Source organism: Danio rerio, chromosome 5 (genome assembly GCF_049306965.1).
Source record: "Danio rerio strain Tuebingen ecotype United States chromosome 5, GRCz12tu, whole genome shotgun sequence".
NCBI lineage: Eukaryota > Metazoa > Chordata > Actinopteri > Cypriniformes > Danionidae > Danio > Danio rerio.
The window spans coordinates 30,551,563-30,569,418 of NC_133180.1; the positions used below are offsets into that span (position 1 = coordinate 30,551,563).

General features: G+C 38.3%; 1 long non-coding RNA gene across 2 annotated transcripts in view; it reads left to right on the forward strand.

Moving 5' to 3' along the window:
• The window catches only part of LOC101882623 (uncharacterized), a 63,778-nt gene that overhangs the window by 9,927 nt on the left and 35,995 nt on the right, over positions 1 to 17,856 (forward strand). Inside the window, exons 2-3 of one of the 2 annotated variants that reach the window (XR_224857.6) lie at positions 12,338 to 12,381; positions 13,781 to 14,653. This is a non-coding gene — a long non-coding RNA (uncharacterized lncRNA). Of the gene's footprint in view, positions 1 to 12,337; positions 12,382 to 13,780; positions 14,654 to 17,856 lie in introns of those variants that run through there. The other variant, XR_012406901.1, reaches the window with a different exon arrangement.

Sequence of the window (17,856 nt, forward strand, 5' to 3'; positions counted from 1 at the left end):
CGTCTATGTCTTGAGGTTGTTCATTATAATGTGATTTACTTTTTTATGTGCAACTTGATTGAACAGGAATAACAGGACTTATTTTTTTACTTACAGTTGCCAATCCTCAGAAACAAAAAAAATAGTGAGTCCAGGTTGAAAGAAAGTAATGAAGTAAAAGTACAGATAGTAAAAATGTTCTCAAGGGAAAGTAAAAGTGTACATTAGTAAAACTACTCTGTTAAATACAATTCCTGAGAAAAAAAACTACTCAATCACAGTAGTTTGAGTATTTGTAATTCGTTACTTTGCACCAGTGAAATTAATATTGTAAAATGTTTCCCTTCATACAGATTTCTTATTTATTTTTTGAAAATTTTTTGCAAACAATACATATGGGCTAAATTTAAACAAACAAAATAAATATAGTAATGTTCACCTTAATTTGTTTAAAATTAGCACAAATAAATTGTTTGCAACCGCTTAAATTTTTTTTTGTAAATCCAATGAATATTTTATTTCAGTGTATAGTTCATGTATCATTTTTAAAAATCCAGTGTAACATTAGTTCAGAGAAGCATTTTAGTATTAGGAATATTTTATATAGTTCTGAAGATTTGTAATTTCTTCTTTATAATTTGAGATATATATTGAGATAGATACAAGATGTTGTAGTTTTTATTAATTTGTTCATTCAAAATTTATTACAGACTCAAGGTCCAAATTTAAAAAAACATACAGTCCATAACATCTAATATAAACACGGTATGATCTAAGTATAAACAAGGTGTTACAAATACCAGGCCATTATCTGATGCTATTAGAAAACAGTACTTGTAGGCACTGGCATTGGTGTGTATGTACAATTTGCAGTGTGTAAGATGCATCTCCATTGTTTTAATGTGAAGTAGAGTTGTGCAATTAATCGAAATCGAATCTTAATAGCAGTTTGAAATGTTACGATTAGCTAATTGCAAGAGGCTGTGATGTGTATATAATCTTAAATTTTTTCCACCCAAAGCAAATGCATGACTGTCATCTGTGTGTGAGTCTTGCTAACTGTGGCATAACCAAGGGGTTTAATAATGTTGGAGAGCTAACGACTTTGCCACCCTGGAATATTACCAGGGACCTATAATTTAAAATAAAGGCAACACAGGTAAGCTTGCAGTAAACGGCAGCTAGCTCTCTGCAACTCTCACATGGTCGCCCACTGAAGCTAAGCAGGGCTGCGCCCGGTCAGTACCTGGATGGGAGACCACATGGGAAAGCTAGGTTGCTGCCGGAAGTGGTGTTAGTGAGGCCAGCAGGGGGTGCCCAACCTGCGGTCTGTGTGGGTCCTAATGCCCCAGTATAGTGACGGGGACGCTATACTGCTCAGTGAGCGTCGTCTTTCGGATGAGACGTTAAACCGAGGTCCTGACTCTCTATGGTCGTTAAAAATCCCAGGATGTCTTTCGAAAAGAGTAGGGGTTTAACCCCGGCATCCTGGCCAAATCTGCCCACTGGCCTTTGTCCATCATGGCCTCCTAACCATCCCCATATTCAATTGGCTGCATCACTGTCTCCTCTCCACCAATCAGCTGGTGTGTGGTGTGCGGTCTGGCGCAAAATGGCTGCCGTCGCGTCATTCAGGTGGATGCTGCACACTGGTGGTAGATGAGGTGATTCCCCCCACTGTGTAAAGCGCTTTGAGTGCCCAGAAAAGCGCTATATAAATAAATGTAAGGAAACGGCAAGAGTGGCATTTAGAAAAAATACATACAACTTTATTGAAATTTTAAAATGCACATAAAAATGGGCAGAATGTATACTTTTATAAACAATTAAAACCATTAATTGGACACTTTACACACACACATACCATACAACTTATGCACAAAAACACCTGAATCTGGGGTGCAGGAGCTGAGGCGTGACAGCAGGGACAGCCTCCACAGCAAAGACCAGCAAAGACCTGTGACACACGCACACTCACCCTACGTACACACACACCGCACACATGCAAGAAAGACCTTCACCAGAAATCCACCCTGCCTTATGTGCTCGGCTTCTGCAACACAAATCCAGTTAAAACGGGGTTTTTAATAAAAAGGTCACTTACACCACAACCACAAAATCACTCCAGACACACAATACAATGCTTAGTGAAATGCTGAAAATAAAACAATAAAATGCCTTTCGATCAGCTCTCCAATGAAGAGAGCAACCACATAATACAAAAATCACAATTGAACAAGGTTAAAAGAAATCTCATAAGAAATGTAAAAACAAGGAAAAAGTTACAAAGTATAAGGGAAAATACAATTTAAAAGCACACAAAAACAAAATTCTAAACAAAATGAGCAAAAAAAAATACAATTTCAGTGAGGCCTACAAAAGCAAAACTGTAACAGAAAAATCTAAGCAAAATTACCAACGAAAGACTATTAAAAACTGGAAAGAAAAACAGTATCCCAAAGCAGCAGTCAACAGCAGCAGTGTGTTTAGAAATCTCCCATGTAGCTATGGGTTGTCAAATGGCACCCAGCCATATCACTTTTGGTCGCAAGCAGACTCTAAATTTCACCCGTTTAGAGGAAAAAATGGAACACCAAACATACAGGGGGAAACAGGCTCGCTTAAATTTCGATCATAAACCGTAGACAAATCTGTTGGATTAAACAGCCTTTTCGTACTGCCGAGTAAATCTCATACTAACTGCCGGCTGCAGAGGGGCCACGTAGTGCCACGCAGCAACATGCATTTTAGAGTTCTAAACAGGTTTCCATAAGAGTAAACACACTGGCACTCAGCCACGACTCCACACCACAGAGCACCATCTGATTAGTTTCATTTTAAATATCATGCGAATGTGCGCGTCTGGTTGTGCGATACTTTCAACTGTCATGTGCGTGCTGTATCGCTGCGCTGAGCGGCGCATCCGGTGTGTGACGCCCTTTAGATGCAAACGGGCACTAGAGTTTCCTTGAGACGTAACGCTGCTGGCAAGTAACTATGACGTAGTGCGAAATGACCTGACGGAAGGCACGGGACTCGTGACACATACCATCATTGCTACAGTTTCATATCATCCCACACTGATTGCTAATTGGGCAGAAGATATACCATCAGCCAAATGCAACAAAAAGGGCGGCGCTAGCCTTGCCACATAACCAATTGAAAAGTAGCCTTTTTTGAAAACTTTATAACAAATCTTTATAAATATTTTCAGATCTATATAATTTCAGTCACAAAAACACCAGCATCACAGCCTGTTCATCCACAAACATAAAACTAATGTGTCTAATTGATAAATCTAAAGTTTACGTAAATCACAGAGTTGTTATGGCAAGTTTATTAAATAGGACAGTAGTTCTTAAAGGGGGGTTATGAATCACGAGACAATGAGGGGGTCGTTTGATGATTTAAAAAAATCTGTTATTAAACTACTAAGATTACCGTATTTTATCCATAACCTATCGAAGAAAAATAGTTTTTAACTCATCATATATTGAATATATACTTAATATTTAATAGTTACAATTAAAAACATGCAAATAAAAAGCCCATCAGCCTTTCAGTAATTTTTTCCATTGAATTGCGACCCCTAAGGGTTATTATGCTAGATTAATGTCACAGCAATAGTGTGATTTTATGGCACAATGTTAAACTTTGACACCTTTATTGCACTTACATACATTAAAAATAAAGCCCATGACTGAAAATGGAGGATGGTCTCCAAGTGGCGGTCTCTAAAACTATACCAAGAATAGTCTTGTGCCGTAAACATTGTGCTCACAATTCTTATTTAGTTAAGTGGGATTAAAATGAAACTAAACAAATAAATAATGACTTAATAATAAAAAAAATGATATGGTATGCACCGTTGTGTGCAATGTTTGTATCTTTATTACTCATATTTTGGGGGTTGCGGGCTGAAAAGTTTGGAAACCCCTGATATAGGACAGTAAAAAAAAAACATATAGCTCTGGCATATTACTAAAAGCAACAGTGAAGGTAAAAGTAGATCACCTTTGTTAAACATGAAATTTGAAGAATAACATATCTGCTAAACAAATAAGTCATCTTTTGCGCTGTCTCAGATGTGCGTTTCAAGATTTATTTATACACGCTCTTAGCTTTTCTTCTCCTAAATATTGACATTTTTAAGCTTGAGGCATGCAACAAATGTTTGTTAATGTCCTGTAGACAGATAAAGAGGTTACATTATATTTTAAATCACCTTACCCTGCTAACACCTTGACTGGATATTTTAACAAATTGTCCCTCTATAAACATTTTTGTTTTTTGTCATATTTTTTATCTTTGAAAACGGACGTTAATTTACCCTAGTTCTTCCATCATTAAAAAAATGTTGTTGACAAAAAAAATGTATTTTAATAAAGCCCCAGCCTTGCCTTATATATTTCTACAAGTATTCATCTGGAAAAACAAAACATTTTCTTTAGGGGGTTGCTAATTAATTTGAAAACTTGACCTTGATGTTTTTGATGAGAACTATTCACATGGAAATGACATGTATGTGGTGTTCAATGTGCATGTATATGGTGTTTTAACACTGGTTTTTTAATCGTTTTGTACATTATACGATGGACAAAATGATCATTTATCCATCATAACTTTTAAGTCAATGGCTATGGATTACTGACCTTCTTTAAAAAATTCTGCTTGTGTGTTCAACAGAAAAAAAGAGATTCCAACAAGTATGGAACATGTGGAGCTTGAATAAATTATGAAAGACTTCTTTTTGATTTTTGGTTGAACTATGTGCTTTTGCTATGATGTATTCTTACTCATAAGTAGAAGACGAGAAACAGAAAGATAGTTAATCTAAAAGTGCTGTTTGGAAAAAGTTATGATTTTATTGCAATATATATAATATGTGTGTGTGTGTGCGTGTGTTTGTGTGTGTGTGTGTGTGTGTGTGTGTATATATATATATAAGCAAGTAATCTTTCATTTGAGAATACATGCGTGTATATTCATGTATATTAGTCTATAGTAATATTAAAGAGACCCCTTTTTTGGAGAAACATACAGACAGCAGATAATTTGAAAATGCCTTCCTGCAGCATTGCTTTAGGGAGGTGCCTTGAACACGTTCCTGGCGTTCTTCTGAGTAGTAAATCCAACCACTGAGAAAAGTCACATTCCAGTGTTAATTCATAGATTAATTTCAGCAAAGTAAACTCCCTCTAAAACGTCAGATGAACAGCCTTATGGTTTTAGGAACATCGGTTTACCACGTTCTTGTATAACTCCTTTGCATACTCTTTTATTTTGGGTTTATTTTGCAGATCTAAAAAAGTAACCTTGTCTTTATTCATTTTATCCTGCAGGAACATCTTCTAACTAGCTTGTCCTAGCAAAACATGAGAGTTCCTCTTTGTGTACATTACAAATGACAGAATGAGACTGTGTGTATGAACGTCAGCCAGGCCAGCTGAAGAAAGCTAAGAGACATCTATGTTTATTATCTTTTAAATGTAGAAGTCCATGTGGTAGGTTTTGCAGTTACACACACACACACACACACACACACGGACTAAATGACACACTGTTCTTTCAACAGTTAATTTCAACAGTAATATCTGTAATGTACAACTCTGTAAATAAGTAATAGGAATTCTTTTTGACTTACAAATAGGATAAAAAAATTTGACAAAGTCAATGATTCCTCTTCAATTTAATATTCGACATATCTGTTTATTCCAAAGGTGCGAGGGATTGTTTTGCACATCTGGACCATTTAGAGATCACATGATCTGTTTGCATATAGACGTTACAAATCAGCAAAATTTATTTGTAATAAATGTTTTTAAATGTTTATCAAGGTGCTTGTGTAATTGAACAGAACAATGAAGGTGCATAATCCTACCAGACCCTGATAGCAGGCAGTTTACTACACAAACTCTCTCTTTATTCTCTTCATCAAAAGGCATCAACGTCCATATAATAAATGGAGCACACCAAGCAAAAAATGCTCACGTTAGTAAGAGCCTTTATAGTTGGTCAAAACGCAAATCAGCGCACAAGAAAAGAAACCAAAAAGCCACTCTGGCCACATCTTTACATCCTTTTTTATTTACAATCTCCTCACTGCTACTAGCCATTGCACTCATTTTCGTGTGTGTTGTCATTCTGACCTGAAGTCACAAGCGTGTGCACACGGTTTCCTTGACCGTTTACAATGGGCTTTGGGCTCGCGCTCCCCTGGCATCTCTCATAACTAGGCGACCATCCACCCTTTCCTCAGAGAATGACAAACGTACATTCATTGCTGCAGCTCTGATGCAAGTTTATGGAGAAAAGTAAAAAAGCACTGCAGTGTTTGTGTGCGCTGTGTTTGTCTGAGGTAATTAGTCTGCCGTTACTGAAATGTGTATATTCCATACAAAGTGTGAAGCAGATTGGTTATTCCTACTTGCATGAACCGTGGTGTGCTCGCAGCATTCTGAAAAGTTAAGATGTTTTCAAGTAGGTGCGGCTGGAAATGTGCCCGTGTCACGTGTGCGCCGCTTGCATAACATGTGCGCTTTGCAAGTCATGCACCTCCACTGGAAATGACAAACTTACACATAAGTTTATTGGCATTCCTTCCAAGGTGTGCGCTCAGCAGACACATTTTGATAAAAACTGTAGTGCTTCATACCAAAACTTTATACTGAATCTTTTTTTTTTTAATCGCTATTGACAATTGTGTTCAGTCAATTAATATTGATGCCAATTTTATCGCCCAGCTCTAATACAAATATAACAAAGAGAATCATTTTTTCATTTATAAAATGACTAGGAACATGCTTCAACAAAACTGAATGCATTTTGGTTGACATTTGATGCGTCTCTGGTCATATTTAGACTTTTAATGTCCCTTTGTTTGAAGTGAACTTTGGAGTAGCTTGTACCTCAAAAGGCTACCTACTGTATATATTTAGTCAGAAAAAATACATGTGAGACTGGAAACCCAACACCCCTTATGACATCCATTTCAGTGGAAACCGAGAAGCCAGAATACCAGGAACAATGAAAGCAGGAACAAAGAGGAGCTGTGGCTTCTCTTGAACAGGTAAATGACTGGGGTGTCCATTCTCAAGGCAGAAAGAGAAAGAACAGCTCTGGAATGCAGCTTGACAGGCAAAAATGTATGTTGATACAGTTTCAGGACTTCTGGCCACAGTCCAAACGGCGATTCATTGAGCAACTCGTTGAGGGATATTTTCCTTCATCCCTTTTTTTTTTCTCAGTTGACTTGAAATTGAAAGCCTCAGAATGTCTCTTGGTTGACCAAATGATATAAACATTTTCCTGTTTTACCTTTTTTTAGAAGTGTGAAAAATATGTTTTTGTGTGTTCAAATTTGAAACCTCGTCTACATATACAGCTTGTTCAGTGTTGTTTGTGTAATAGTCATGTGACTTCACCCTAATGGACAGGAATTGTGTGTTTAGTAGCGCAATAATTTGCAGGGGGTCAGTGTTTTCCCTGCATTTGTCTGCTGCTCAGGAAAGGAAGAAGCCAAACATATGTGTGCTGGCTGTGTCAGATGGAGAAGGCATGTGTGTTTCCTCCCAGAGAGGCCTCTGCTGAGTGTGTGTACGCATGTATTTGAATGAACTTGTTGCACTGCAGCAGTTTCCAGGGTCACAGGGTGCAGCTTTTTCAGAGCGGCACTGTATGTTTACAGTGCTCGCACACATACATTCAGAGAGACATACATTAACATACTCACCTACCCAGAGAGGCCTCTTAGGGTGGAAACCATGTTCGTTCTTAGTAGAAACTCTTGGCAGGTCTGTGCAATTTGACTGTTTGTTATATCCTGTGGATATATTTGAAACAATTTAAGAACAAGCACAGGGTAAGTTGCGTAAATACATTAAAAAATACCTCTAAATTACAATATTTATTTTTATTTAAAATTTGTAAGAAGTGTTATGAGACTTTTTTAGAATAAGACTATCAAAGCCATCCTTGTACAAGGAAAGCAGATTTTCACGTGGTTTCTTAATTTTATCCGAAAGTGGGTCTATACACATACAATTTCTTTATTTCTAACTTGTCTATTTGAGCTGTGAAATTCTTAAAGTTATTTTTAGTTACTTATATTTGCAATTGGTCGTTTTATTTTCGGGCACTACAGTGGCTCAGTGGTTAGCACTGTTGCCTCACAGCAAGGTCACCAGTTCAGGTACCGGCTGGGTCAGTTGGCATTTCTGTGTAGAGTTTGCATGTTCTCCCTGTGTTTGCGTGGGTTTTTTCCAGGCGATCAGGTTTTTCCCACAGTCCAAAGACATTTGCTATAGGTGAATTGAACAAAATTTAGCCTAGTGCAGGGCTCGACAATAGGAATTCCGATGACCCAGGGCCAGCATGCGAGACCGTAGACAGGATTGTTACTGGCCCAAGTTTAATTTGGCTCAGACTGTTTGTCAATTATGTGCAAATCCAGTCTTAAGGGGGGTCGCACACTATCAGATGGTGCTCTGTGGCGTGGCAAGTATAAAATGTCAAGTATAAAAGCCTTGTCCGTGTCGTGAGGTGCACACAGTCAGCAGAGATCCATGAAAGTATAATTCAGGCTTTAACCTGCAAACCCTGGGTTGAGGTGGGTAAATAAATTGGCACTTTATTTACGGGCATTATTAATATTTGGAATATCAATGTTCATATTATTTTAAAGTGAATCTGACTCCCGCAAAATATGCTTTTGTCTTTAACAGTGAAATCTGTTTAATATAGGCTATATAGGCTCTCAAATTTCTTTTTTTTTTTTTTTTACATAGTTACATCACATTTAAAATATGTGGCTAAGAAATAGCTAACTTCTTTTTTTTGTAGGAGCCAGTGAAAATGTTGGCAGGACAAGTAAAGATCAGAACCACTGACCCAATCAGGCCAATAGAAAAATCCTTAGTGTTGAACCCTGTAGTGTAAAACATATGCTGGAATAATTTAATAATGGAATAATACCCCTGATAAATAAGGGACTAAGCTGAAGGAAAATGAATGAATGAATGTTTTTGCCAAACTGAAATCACATCAACAGATAGTTTGTATCTATAATATTGAAACACTTGATTTTTTCAATAACATGGAATTCTAAAATATTTATTCCAGTCATTGAAAGTCAGGAGAGTTTATATATATTTGCCCAAATCAAGGATTTTGTGTAATTTTAACATTTTTATTATTCAGAATGTCGTTTTTCTGTACCATGTTTTTTTTAATGTTTAGCCTAATGTTTTAATGTTTACCCTTAGGCTATGTTTTTTTATTATCAACCGATAATTACTTACTGTAAGTAGACTATTAAAATACTGGCTTTTTTAATCTGCTTAGTGCTTAACCCAACAGCTGCCTTTTTTTCTGTCCATCAAGGGTCATGGAAATTCAGCATCTTATTCAGGGAAATGTCAGGAAATTTCACATGTGACTCTGAGTGGGAGCTCAAAGAAAGATTTGCTATCGGTAAAACAGACATTTTGACTTTAGTGAAATACAGAAAGAGACTGACAGTCAAAGGCTCTATTGTTTTTACTTTGCTCTGGGCTCAAGACATCCGCATAGTTGTACCTCTCCATGGGGCCTTTGCACAGCTGTGTGTGTGTGCGCGCGCGCGCGTGTGTATGCACAGGCATCCTCTTGCAGTATGGGTTACAGTGTAACTGTGTCAGTGTTTTCTCTAGGAAGGGTGTTTGTCTTACAGGCCGCTGGAGAGGCCCTTTTGTTTAACTTGGTGAAGAGGATCATCCTCAAAGCGAAAGCCGTCAGTACTGTACACTTACCCTGTGGTGTAGTCCATGTTTGTTCTTGAGGAATATTTTCAAATATCACAATGTGCATATGCAAGTTTGGTCACTTCCATTGTGTCTTCACTTATCACCAGTTTGCATTGATATTGTGAGTTAAATTAAGAGGAGAAAAGCAACGTCACAAGGATTTTTCAAAATAGTAATGTTTTCATTCCCATGTTCAAGAGAACGAAATTATAACTTGTGTAGAAATGTGTTACTGGCAGTGCCTCTCCCCCCAAAAAACACATTTTCTCTACATGCTTTGGGTCCAGCATTTACGAATGACCAGAGAAAAGAATTGTTGCAAAACAGTTTGTAAATAAAGTGACATTTTCATTCCATGTTTTTAGAAAAACAATACTAAATTAACGCATTTTTTAGAAATTGGTCACTGCTTCTTAGAACAGTTTCAAAACAGGCTGTGGCTTCAGCATTTCAGAATGACCAAACATCTTATCTTTACTTGTTGTTCTCTGAGCAATATATTCAGTTACACAAAGTTGTTGAGGTAAATACATGTGACTTTTGTGGCAGTTATCTAGAACCTTCAGTAAATGTGTTGTCATCATAGTTGATGTACTTCTTACAAAATACCTTAACTACCTGAAAAAGCGATTTCACTCTTAAAAGTAAATGTTCTTTTTACATCAGTGGTTCTCTGAAGAACATTTAACATCCTTGAAGCATTTTCATCACACAAACGTGTCTTTATAGTGGAAAATATTCTTTAGTTTATGAAAATGTTCTTCACAAAAAGTTCAAAGAACTTTCCTCTAGAAGGTTTCTTGGGGAACCAAAAATGTTCTTACAGTATATGGCATCATTGTGAAAGCTCAATTTTGGGACTTCCAGGTAGACACATATAAACGTGTGTACATGTGTGTGTGTTTGTGTGTACGTGTGTGTGTGTACGTGTGTGTGTGTGTGTGTGTGTGTGTGTGTGTGTGTGTGTGTGTGTGTGTGTGTGTGTGTGTTTTAACACATTTTTTTAAGTGCATCAAAGCAATTTATTGTTTTCTTCCCAACTACTCCCCAATATTATTTGGGTGCCCCAACAATGACAAAAACATATTAAAACGTAAACATTTGAATTTTAAAAAGACAAATGTTTACATACTGCATGCAATTTATGCTAAATATGTATCCCATGAAAGGTTGTTCGGTGTTTCACCAAATAGACATTAAAAGTGTCTTAGTAGTGTATTTTCTTGGTAAACACACGTCAACAGTGGCCACAAACCCTTTTCCATTTCTCACTGCAGTAATTGCTCTCAGCTCCCAGTGACATGCACCACATGATCAATAGCGCTGAACCTGAAGACCTCACATCCCTGGTCAGAGTTCAGAATACTGGGGAAGGGGAGTCAGTAAAACAATACTGCCCTCTTCTGGGAAGACAAAGGAGAACAAACCGTAGAGGAGACCAGCAACAGATAGGAAACCCTCCTCAGGGAGGAATAGAAAGATGAATAGAAAGAATAGAATAGATGTTCTCTTATATTAGCCCCTAGTAGAACTGAAACACACCAAAACCAGAATAGTGAAGAGGTTAAATCTATCTTCAGGAAAGTAGAATTGCGTTGATAGACTAGCGAATTTGTACATGCAAATGTTTCAGTATATCATAGTCACACACAAACACATATACACAAACACACGTACACACACTTTACTCATGCTTTGGTAGAAATGGAGCTGTCTGGTGCCATGGCAACCAATGCGGATATCCACCCCAATTCCCACCCCCTTCCTCACCAGAAAGAGAGAGAGAGCGATAGAACGTTAATTAAAACCGAAGCAGGGACTAACCGAAGAGCGAGAAAGGAGGGGAAAGAAAGAAAAGCATGGCTTCTACAAGATAAAACACTACAATGCAAACAAAACGGAAATGAGACAAATCCTAATTTCTTTTCTGGAGGCGTAAAGTCGAATGTGAGATATGCGTGAAATGAAGTCCGACATGATTAAACAGGTTTTTCACAAATTGGACATAATACCAAATAATAAAAGAGCATTCTGCTAGGAGGGAAATATAATAGCTCCTTCGTGTGTTTAGATTTTCTTTTATGTGTTTTTTATTAAATGATATTAAAATTAATAACAGTTGCCTCACCCACATCTGCTTTAGCAATAAAAATAGTGTAAATATTGGACATTCAATGGAGCACAATGAAAAACTGAAACATTAAGACATGAACACACACACACACACACACACAGAAAGAGAGAGAGAGAGACAGGAAAAGCACCAACATGAGCTAAACAGGGCGCCAGGCCGGGGCATCTGAGGACAATGTGGGAGGGAGCAAATCAAGGGGGAGGGGCTTAGGTAGATTCAGAACAGGAGAAAAGAATAATTCCACAGTACACAGAGAAATAAATATAGGGATGGAGATAGATTGTGGTGAAGTGAGATTGGGTGAGGGGTGTAGAGTAAAAATCATGACTTGGCTATGTGAGCCGGGTCTGTTTCTGAGTTACTCCATAATCCTTAGCAAATGTTTCTTTAAAGGTTTTTTCTAATATACTTTCACTAATCTAAGATGTGTTTTCTCTTCCAGATGAACCTCCAAATTCCGAATGGACTTGACTTTTTCATGCAGAGGTAAGAGTGATCTGATATTTCCCTTGATATGTATGTATGGCTGCAGTGCTGCTGTGAACCTGCAGATGGCAGACTGTCACACCAGCGTCCTATAGGAACTGTCTGTTCTACTCTCTTCAAAGCATGACCCAGCAGAACAGTGCTTTAAAAAGGGAGTGGTTGGTGGCACCGCCCCTGTGTAGTCACAATGCATGAGTCAAACACATCATCATCATTTGGATAGATGAACAGCAGCTGTCCATGTGCAAGTGTCCTGTTTGAGTTGAAAACATAATACACCAAAATACAATATCACTTGTATCTGTTCTGTGCTTACACTGTGTGTTGATAGCACAAACTTTTTTGAATTGTGTAGCTGCAGAGGTATGAAGTCAGATAACGTCACATTGTGATGAAGGACAACATGTCACATTGTTAGTCTAACTTTGAACTTTAATGTTGCATTTACAGTTGTGACATTGTAAGAAATAAAGTCCCTAGTAGATGTAAAGATACATTCTAAAATACAAAGTCAAAACACAATCGGAAAATATTCATACTTTATACTTGCAAGATACACTTCAATAATTGGCATTGTGCTCTAAAGTACATAAAGGGGAATCCATAAAATACTGAAATATTAATAAAACTGCCAAAGTATTTAAATTCTGAAAAATCAGAAACTGTTCTGCATTCAACACATCTGTGCATGAAAGAAAAGAAAGAAAACATGACTCAGCAGTCTCCTGGCACTCTCTTAGAGCCCATCTTTGTTGTGGGATAGCTGCCTATGGATGTGCCCGATTAAATAAACGTTAATCTCTAAAGGCCTCCAGGCCAAACAGGCTACTCCGGCTCCATCCAGTCCTATCAGGGCAGGCCGCCAGTCTGCCTGGGCCTTGCTTGCGGAGTCATGCCCACTGTGCCCTCCCCACAGCGGGTACGGGACCAAGGGGAATGTCCCCCGCCCTCTCTCTTTTCTCTCGCTCAGGCCTGTTTGAGATAGCCAATGGTATAACCAACTCGGACAAAGTTAAAGTGGTTCGAGACAAGCTTTCATCCAATCAGAGCACACTGCAGTAGAGCAAGCAGGTGGGTGGGGGGGTAAGGAGAGAGACAAGGCGAAAGACAAAGGAAAAGGAAGATGGAGGGATTGACTTGGCATGAGAGAGAAGAATAGAAATGGAGATGGGCAGAAATGAGAGGAACATGTTGTTTGTCAGCCAGGAAACGACGAGTATCGACTTTCGCTGCCCTTATTGATCATTCTCAACAGTGTTTGTCCAGCACAGTCCCAGACATTTAGCTCATTCGCACATGTTCACACCCAGACATGTGGCAGACATACAATTTTAGTAACAACCATAATTGCCTGTGATCTTTGAATAGTAACACCCAGATTATGATTTCTGGACCTCAGGGCAAGAGACTGACACACTCCATGTATCTTCCTGCCAATATGCGCCAAGTGTACTTACCAGTGAGAGATGGGTTAGTGGAGCAGACTGACTCCTCCGCCTCATATCGCTCATCCTTTTCCAGCCATCAATAGACGGATGACCCAGGCGGAGCGGAGGTGATGGAGGAATGGGCAGAGAGCAGAGCTCCCACACACACTGACTGTCTATCTATCCTTCTCACTGTTTCCACAGAGGAAGGAAAGAGAGGTGATTGAATGAGTTCAGCTCGAGTTCTGCTTCACAATCATTCTCTGTTCCTCTCTGAATCTTCATCTGTCCTCCTTCGGTTCTCTGACCAAAAGTCTTCTTTTGTTCAATAATAAATTTGTGGTCCATTTTTGGCTGCCTGCATGTATCTGTATACTTTCCTGTTAGAATTTTGTACTTATTAAAACTAGTGCACTCTTTGGCCTCTATGCTCTTCATGCCAGAGCCAGTATGTAGTACTAATGCATCTTTTATTAAAGAGGTTCAATTATACCTAATTTCACAATATGCAGCATTAGTGTCTCGAGATTGTAGGTGTATGTCAAATCACATATTTATGCATGATTCTACGCCATTTTGTAGTAAATTAGTGTACAGTAAGTAGTTCAGCACACGGAGTCCTAAAAAGAACAACTGGACTTTAAATACACAAATGATGTGGGATGTTGAACACATCATGCACTCAATGGTCTCAGCTTTGCTCACATAGTGGAAGTGGAGAAACTATCGGGCACTGAGGTTGGATTGTTATATTTATTTTTAAATGTACATGCAAAATTCTCCAATAGAGATTGTGAATGCAGTTGTATTATGATGGGTAGTATTAAAGACCATAGAATACACAAGATGTGTCACTCGTATAGTTTTGAGTGGGGAAAAGTGTAACGGTCAATGTGGCGAATGAAGCCCCGCCTATTATTACAGGTGTACAGAAAAGCTAGGACCAGACGTGTGCTTTTATGACAGTTTGGTGGTCAACAAACACACTGGAATCTCATTGAATACTTCCTTCACCGACATGAGAAATATACATAAATTTAGAAATATGTGCACTTGAAAACAAAACTTTTTTTGGTTTTGTAATCTGTATGAAATGAACACGAGGTACAGTCCATCCTGTCAAATGCACATCACATGACAGCAACTACTCAAACGCCCACAAACTTGTAAGCAAAGAGTTGCTGTAATTTCTAGAGGAGACTCGCCATCAAGACCAAGTTGTGAATTACTTCAGAAGACCAGCGTGATCAGATGAAGCATCATTCAGAGGATGATAATGTGTAGAACGGCCATAAATGAGGTTGTTGTGATCTCATTTCTTTTGAAAGTGCATTAGCTTTGGAAACCTTAAAATGTGCAGATTAGGTTTAATTTGGACGTTTAGAAATGAAACTTATGAGACAGTTGTTGTTTAATTTTATTGGTGGTTCCAAATATGTAATGTAATCGTAAGCTTGGCAGGCAGTTTTGGAGAATTTGATGTTTTCCCGTTCAGACAGAATGCCCGAGCATACTGCGTTTCAAAGATGACCGCCGAGTGAAATTACTTGCCTTAAAGGGACTTTGATAGTATTTGTTAGTTTGATGATTTATTTGACAAATTTAGCAATATCATCTTGAAAACGGTTTGAATTTCCAGTTAATAAAATAAATGTTAGTGTTCTATTTGCAATGAGTTTAATAATTTGTAATAATGTGTCTAACATATCTTTTGTTTACATTGCACTAAAGGCCACGCACAACTCTCACAACAACATCGCTCCGCTTGCACGCGCATTTTGGCATATATTCTAATATTGGAAATAACTAACTTGCATGCGGAAACGAAGCGATATATGAATTGCCCGCTGCTATAGTTTATCCAGTGTGCGTGTGTATTAGCCTTGGTGTAAAAGCTCCAGGGCCCGGTTTTTCAAAAGTAATCCACTAGGATTTTGGATAAGGGATTGAATCAAATCTTGAAAATGGGTTTTTTTAAACGAGAAAACGGATTACATAATCCTATTAGATCACTAAATCTAATCTTGGTTTTGATCCGGATCAAACCTTTAGTTTGGGTTTTTCAGACCTTTTTTGTAGGATCTGGATCACTTTGATCCAAAAAACCTGGATTAAACTGATCCCATCAGAAGGGTGGCTTTAGCGTGGATTTCATGCCTGAAATGTAATGAAAACTTAAAAAATGTATTAAATAATAAAATTTTTTAATCATACAGTATCTTACGAGATATACTATTTATTCATAAGGTTTTAATTTTATTTGTTCATCCGTCAGGCTATAGTGAGTATAGGCTTTAACGTATTCAGCCTTTTAGTATAGGCCTACAGCAAAGTAGAACGAGTTTGGCCTCATAAAATAATCCCTCAAACAGCTGTCAAAACAAACCAAAATCAATCAATTTTATTATGTCACTAATTGATAAATATATTCATCACAATGAAAAATATTTTTCTTTTTAGAATATTTATTAGTGATGCATGCAATGATTACAGAATAACAAAAAAAAAATGCAATGAATGGCAATGACTAATTTTTGAAATCTCTTTCAACAATTGCAAAAAGAGACTTAAAGGGCATAAGCACTGCTTCGTCTTGCAGAGAAACAACTGAATCTAACCAAAATGCAGCAAACCAAGGCCAATTACTTGAGATCCGCCTCCTAAAGGCTACGTTTAGACAAGCTGGTCTCTCCACATCAGATTAGGATTTCTGAACTTATTGTGGAGTTTTTGACATTAAGTCTTTTTTTTAATTTACATCTATATTTGAAACTTATTATAAATATCCTCAGTGTACAGTGTTGTAGGTCTCAGATGAGCGGACTGCTTAAAGAGGATGGGGTGTTGTTTTTCTTGTTTTTATTATTTATTATTATTTTAATAATTATTAAATTTTCTTAGTTTTCATTTCAAATAAAAATAAAGATATATTGACCCCACGCTGGCTATTCTACTCTTTACATATCTATAGTTCTCCATTGTGATGTCCTATCAATGACTGTAAAAAATATGGACGACGCGACAGCCCTTTTTCCCATTGAACGCCTTGAGGGCAAAACGCCTGCTTGACGGGTACAAACTGTCGCAAAAGACTGCTGAAATTGGAGCCAGACATGCGCAGAAGGACTGTCTGATGGAGCCAGAGGAGGAGCCGCGAAAATGAGCGGAGTCGAGCTTCCAATCAAACGCTTTATGTAAAATCAACTACGCCCCCCGAACTTCTCAGCATGCGTTTGCTGTCATATAAACACAAATGGATGTAATAACGTTAACAAATATGAGGGTTTTATATATTCAATCGCGCCAGCTCCAGGCCGCAGCGCATAACTTACTCGCGGCGTCGCGGGCTGATTCCGGCTCGCATGCGGCAGCGCCGGCTCGCTCGGCCACCGCATCTGGCTCGATTGACTCGGGCTGGAATTGGGTAGTGAGTCCAGGCATCCGGAGCAGGTCCAGCAGAGGTAACATTAGTCAGTCTGAGCTCTAAGAGATAAGTCTCCGGCAGGCGAGAATCTAGCCGGAACTGTGTTTTGCTATCTGGGTGGCTAGGCGTGTATCAGCAAACTAATAAAGCCCGAAAAAAGTCCTGAACTTAGCGAATAAACAGTGTTCCACCAGGATCATGTATGTCAGAAACTATAGTTTACTGCTGAACTCATTTTGTCATGGTAAAATAACACAGAAATCGAATAATAACATTTCAGTCTACTTCAGTCTCCTGCCGAAGCTCAGACGCCGCGCTTTGAGAAACTGTCAATCACAGCTGTCAATCACGATGACACGCCCAGCATTAAATTACTGCTAAAAACAAACTGTTTACAAAAATGAAGATCTGCACCTATTTCAGCACAATAACCAGTGCCTTAATCGACCAGAACTATCTTTCGGGACATTTTATTGCAAGTATAATATTTTTTTTTATTTGGGCTCAAGTCTCCTTCATTAACACAGAGGAGGCGGGCTTTATGACTTGTACTGCAGCCAGCCCCCAGGGGGCGATCTAACGGCCGAAACCTTCACTCAAACGTAGGCTTGCGGCACACTTGTG